The sequence below is a fragment of the Panthera uncia genome, chromosome F2, assembly GCF_023721935.1.
Source record: "Panthera uncia isolate 11264 chromosome F2, Puncia_PCG_1.0, whole genome shotgun sequence".
In the NCBI taxonomy this organism is placed as follows: domain Eukaryota; kingdom Metazoa; phylum Chordata; class Mammalia; order Carnivora; family Felidae; genus Panthera; species Panthera uncia.
Genome location: NC_064812.1, coordinates 49660578 through 49667014, shown reverse-complemented (window position 1 = coordinate 49667014; position 6437 = coordinate 49660578). Strand labels below are relative to the sequence as shown.

Below are 6437 nucleotides of genomic sequence, written 5' to 3'. Positions count from 1 at the left end.
TAAGGGAATTTTCTGCTTCCAACAGCTACAGCTGGAGATAACTGAATTTTTAATAGCATGGACTTTCCCTGTCAGGAGACTGGACTGCCTGGGTAGGGCTCCAGATCAGTTAGAATGATGCAGACGCCCACTGGGCAGATGGTGCTGCCAATGAGAGCTGAAACCAAAAGGCAAGGTTCAGAGACAGCCAGGTACTCAGAAAGGGCTCAGGTCCACTGGTTCAGAAATGACACTAGAGAAAAACAGGCAAAGGCTCACTATAGGAGAGACGGAAGGAAGAGAAGTTGCTGCATCTTTATCTGAAGCAGTCCCAAAACCTTTTTATTCCAAAGGTCCTAAGCAGATTTACATGGATCCACACTGTTTCTAGAACTGCCTTCCTTCAGGCGATAATGCCACCAAATCTTTTAGCCTTTTTCATCAGATGGGAGAATTTCTTACAGTCTTACTGAGGCTCCAACTGATTGTTTAGTTGCCTAAAAGCCTTAAAAGACATTTTTCATCTCGTTTCTAGCAACAGTTTATGTTTTTATTAGTCTCTCTCCCAACTCAGATCAACTGCTCAGTCACCCCTCAATCTGAAGAATATATTTTATTGTCTTATACTTTCTAAAAATTCATTCTTTCATCCCACCCCATCTAATAGCTGCTTTCCTTTCCCTGCAGTTGGTTATAATTAATAAACTATAAATTAGACACATCTCAGCTGTTTCCCTTTAGCAACATCTTAGCAAAGACTCGCTGTAACAGCTTGGAGAAAGGATTTCTTCAGAAACAGTTCCAAGTAAAAATTTACTAGTTACCAAGTAGTAGAATCCAAATTTGCAAACTTGTCATTTTGGATAAAAACTGAGGCTGCTAGGGGGTATGTCCAGGAACTCCTTTCAATTTAAAGAGCCGGTACCTAATATCAGAATCTAGGTCTTTTGATTCTTGGTTAATTTTTGCATTATACTACATGTTTCTCCTCTTAAAATTTCAGTATAATTTAACAAAATGAAGAATCATTTTTAGTAGGATTACACAGAAGTTTGGAAAAAGTTATGTTGATTCCATCAGCAAGGCTCAGATGAGACACATAAAGATGGGTAGACATAGGAGTCATAAAAGTTGGTAAGACGTGGGGAAAAGATGGGTAATTTGAGTTAATTCATTAAATCATGAAGCTGCATCTTTGATGTACTCCCCCAAGAGAACACTTGTAAATGAGTCGCCTAACATCTCCAATCATCAGATCACAAATCTCTATGTCAATAGCGGAAACTATTCTCCCACACCTACCTGCAAATACTAATTGCCCAATAATGACATTTACATAATGAGTCTATGAGACAGTGAAACAAAAAATGGCAGTGCAGAATGTGCTTAAGTAGACACACAGCCCTCACAATAATAGTTTTACTCTCCCTACGGCAAACTTGTTCACACACTGCCAATCCCCAGAGGCTTACTGAGTTGAGCTCTATACGATGGGAATTATAAGAGATATAAGATTAGCATTATGAGAGATGAGGCTAAAATTCTTATTAGGGCTGCAAACCTTAACCATATGTAGAATAATTTAACAACTGCATAAGTACTCTCTAAATTCTAAAGTGTGGATTCAGATATCAAGTACCTGAATCATCTAATGATGGAAATGAAATTATTCTATGTTAAAAAGATTTCTGTGTCTTGTTATTACTATATTTAGTTATATTAGTCAAGGTTCTCAAAAAAGATATAATATATAAATATATTATATTATAGATATAATATATATAATGATATATATGGGGCGTGGGGGGTATTTATTTTAGGGAATTGGATCATGCATTTGTGGGAGCTAGCAAGCCTGAAATCCATAGACCAGAGCAGCAGGAAGTTCAGGTAAGAGTTGATGTTGTAGTCCTGAGTTCAAATTCAGCTCACAAGTCTTTGCTTGGTCTTTGACATTTTTGAAAACTACCTTCACAGCAACATCTAGACTGGTGTTTAACTAAACAACTGTGCACCAAAGCCTATCCAAATTGACACATAAATTTAACCATTATAGTTACAGACAATCTTTATAATAATCAAGGAAATAAGTATTTGTAGGAAAATCACACTCACCATAGTACTTAACACAACATATGGCATTTTTAAAAACACGATCCTAAAATTCTTTGATATTCCTCCCACTGAAAGCTTGCAGGGAAATCTGTCTCTCTGTGTGGCTCGAGCTTCTCACCACATGATGGCTTCATTCAAAGAGGGAGTGTCCCAAGAGGGAACTTCTGAGAAGCATTTCAAGCTGCATTCCAGGAGGAAGCTATGTGGTATTTTGTGATAGGCTCAGAGGTCACATGGTGTCACTTTTCCATATTCTACTACTTAATGCAGTCACAAGCATTCCCCAACTCAAAAAAAGGGGACATAGACTCCATCCTTTTCTGAGAAGATTGTCAAGGAATTTGGAGCTCATGTTTAAAAACTGCCACAATTAATTAACATTAATTGCGCTGTTACTGTGTCCAGGCTCTGTGATGGGCTTTTATGTTTCATTTAATCCTTCATCCTTCTTGAAATGTAGTATTATCTATAAGTAAACTGAAGCTGAGAAATATTAAAACTCCTCTCAATTTGCACAGCTAACATTTGGCAGAGCCAAGATCCCAAGTTGGCATTCTGACTCTAAATCACCACACATTTTGTATAACGCAATCATGCTTCCCATTTAGAAATAGAAATAAAGAAAAAGGAAAACACATCTAACCATAATTTTTTTCATTGCCACCAGAAGTGGACATTTTTGTTTAAACCTACTCAGCTTTCATTCATTCTTTTGAATACAGTGACCTGAGGCACATTAGAAAAAATTTCCCATCTAAGCAGATGCAGCCCCAATGCCCCACATGTCTCAGCAAGCGGAGCCCAGCTAGACTTCAGTGCCCAGTCACCACCTCAGCTGGGCACCATCCTGAAATGAAAAACTATTCATGGAAAACCATACATGTTGACCTTGCCCCAAACCAACCTCCATTTCTCAGAGAGATGAATGGTGCCTTTGCTCCAGCTGGAACATGACCCACGTCTGCCCAAAGAGACTCAATTCCGGGGTTCTTGTTGAAACTGTTAGGAAAGAAAATTATGTTCTTTGCAGATATACCTACCAGTAAGGATAACAAAAGACAAGAGTGGCTGGGAAATGAAAAACCTGAAATAAAACCACCACAGCAGAAAGCAGAATAAAAAGCTAGAGACTGGAACCCCAGATCCAGCCTTGCCTGAAGCTAGACTTATCCCTGGACTCTTCAGATACTTGGGCCAAAAACTGCCCCCCTTTCTTTTTAACTTTAAAAAACAATTTGTGTTGAATTTATGACACAATCAAAAGTGTTCCAACTAATACATCTCCTTGGTCATGACTTCATTTTCCTTATCTATAAAAAAAAAATCTAGTGCTCGCTTCGGCAGCACATATACTAAAAATTGGAACGATACAGAGAAGATTAGCATGGCCCCTGCGCAAGGATGACATGCAAATTCGTGAAGCGTTCCATATAAAAAAATAATAATAAAATAAAATAAAATAAATAAAAAAAAATCTAAATAACTGAAAATCCTCTCTAGCTCGCTCTCTCTCTCTCTCTCTCTCTCCACACACACACACACACACACACAAACACACCCTGTGGACCTTAGTTTCCTCATCTTAACACCTAGAATGCAGGACATAAGGGTTTTCCAAAGCCAATAGCTATGATTCTGTGATTTTGTATAGATCGGGGCAGAAAATGTCCTAGTAAATTATTTCTATCCAGGGAATTCTATCAGAGAATGCAGTAAGTTAGGAAGAGCTCTGTAGCACTGCCACCTGGTGACTATTTGCTTCAGCTATGCTGTCGCTTTTCCAATCAGCAAGTAGAAACAAGTGCAATTTCATGATCTTCTGAAATAATATTTTCGGTCTGAAACATATAAAATTAAAACCATTACATTTCAACCAACATTGATTGAGCATCAACTGGGCACAAGTCACTATAAAGAGCATATGAAAATGTCTGACAGTCTCTGTCATCTCAGAATTTTAATTTCATGAGGATATCATATGGTTCATACCAAAAGAAGATAACAAAAGAAAGTAATAGAGGAAAATGATCAAAAGGCCACAAATGATGAAGGATTCAGAAGATATTAGAGGAAGTGTTATGAATTTTAATCATGAATTTTAAACATGAATTTTAAAAGCCTACAATGGGATAGTGTCACTCTAAATAGAAAGAAGCATGGGCACAAGGCAATACACTGATTTATCACAGAAGATATTTAAATAATAACTAGAAGACCACTTGGAAAGGAGCACATACATGTTCAAGGGATGACTAGGAGACAGTAAGGGTTTAAAAAAGTAGTTGTAAGTCATATTTTAGAGAAGCTGGAAAGTCAGTCTAAGGAAGCAGAGTGCAGAATGAATTGGTGGTGAAACATGAGAAATGGGAATAGGGAATACGGATGAGGACATGAAGTTAATATGATGTCATGAGGGCCTAACCTAGGGCAGGAGGCCTGGATTAAAAAAAAAAAAAAAAAAAAAAAAAAAGCAAGAGCCATTTCTGAGTTAGACTCCACATGGCTTGACAATTGATTAAATTTGTGTTAGGAGAAAGGAATGCCCTAGGATGGAGGAATGTAATCTCAAGTGTCTGAGCACAAATGACTATAAAAACAGACATACTATTTTTTAATATATTTTTAAAGTTTATTTTTATTTATTTTGAGAGAGGGACAGAGAGCGAGCAGGAAAGGGGCCGAGAGAGGGAGACACAGAATCCCAAGCAGGCACTGCAGGCAGCTCAGAGCCTGATGCAAGGCTCAAACTCACAAACTGTGAGATCACGACCTGAGCCGAAATCAGAAGTTAGATGCTTAATGGGCTGAGCCACCCAGGTGCCTCAAAACAGACGTACTATTAAAAGAAACAGAGGACTTAGGAAGAGGAGCTTTTTTGTGTGGAGAAAAAAAAAACATATCCTCATCTTGTACTTAGACATTCTAAGTTTAGAGCTTAGAAGGATTTCTGTTAAAAGATATCCAAGGTAGAGCTAAGAATAAATTATCCAGTCTCAAGAAGGGTCTGGATATAAAAATGCAAGGTTTGGAACCATCTTTGACACAATTGTTAAACTTATGAAAATACATAAAATGCCAATGAGTAGAACATATACAGAAAAGATTAAACCCAACACACTGATGAACAGCAACTTTTAGAGGATGGAAAAAGGAAAAGAAATCAGTAGAGGCAACAAAAGGAAAGAATGAGAGCTAAAGGGAGTTTTGGGGTGGGGGCCATGTCAAGAAGCCAAGACAGAAAAGCATTTCAAGAAAATTAACAAGGGAAAATGCATCAGAGAATCCAAAGGAGCAGAAGGATAAAAAGCAACAGACTCTTTGTTGAACCACTTGGCGATTGTTTAGAGAACTATTAAGAGAATCTTAAGAGAATTGTTTCAGTGAAATGCTGAGGACAAAAGCAAGGTAAGTAATGAAGGAATTCAGAGATCATAGGGTACTTTCGAGAAATCTGTTATAAGAGGGAAGGAGAGATAGAATGATAGCGTAAGTAGAAAAAGGCCAAGGGAAGTTGTTATAGATGAAAGGAGGAAACTTGGTGAAAGGGTAACATTTAAAATGACGAAAAGGAGATGTCAATTGAAAAGGCAGGATTCCAAAGACAAAGGCCACTGTAGCAGGACACAGCTGTAGGGATCATATCTGAAAAGAAGGAAAAATAATTTTTCCTCACGTGGGAATAAATGACCAGCAGGTGGGAAAAACAAAGCGTAATTGTATGGCACAGAGGAGATTAAAGTCCCATTAGCTGTCACTTAGATTGTTATTCTTGATAAATAAGACAGGAATACATAGGACGAGCAACTCATCTCAGTTTAGCCAACACTTTTCCCATTTTAGCCCTGATAGTCTCATATCCCTGGAAATCCCTCAATCCAGGGAAAACAGGGAAGGTTGGTAACTGTAATCATGCATCAATTGTGGATGTCATGTGGGTGTGAGTTAGTATCCCAGTGAGATTAAGGAAGAAATTTTAGAATAATTTTATGAGGAAATTTGATAGTTCATCAAAGATGGATGAATAGACAGCTGAGTAAGAGTGATGGGCTATTTTAAATCTTATTAGACGGCAGGAATTTGTAACGTCACTCAGTTGGGTGTCATCTGCACAGGTTCAAACTCTGTGAGATAGGGAAACTGAAGGACTCCATAAAATCTGCTTTTGGTTCCTTTTCCTGTTTCCATTCTTGCTAGGACCTGCACCCCCACTTTACACATGCCTCAAAATGCAAATAGTGTATTCCTCCACGTAAGGGACAAGCAGTCAATGATTTCTTTAGATAGATAACATCTAAGGAAGGACCAGGTGAGAATGACTGGAGAAAGCCATCATATTCATCATA

The 6437-nt window shown here is 38.0% G+C and overlaps 1 non-coding gene across 1 annotated transcript; it reads left to right on the top strand.

Annotated features, from left to right (window-relative positions):
• The first annotated feature begins 3422 nt into the window (after positions 1–3422).
• Positions 3423–3530, top strand: LOC125925004 (U6 spliceosomal RNA). The gene has a single exon (XR_007458660.1). It is a non-coding gene; the product is annotated as a U6 spliceosomal RNA (small nuclear RNA).
• Positions 3531–6437: the final 2907 nt, after the last annotated feature.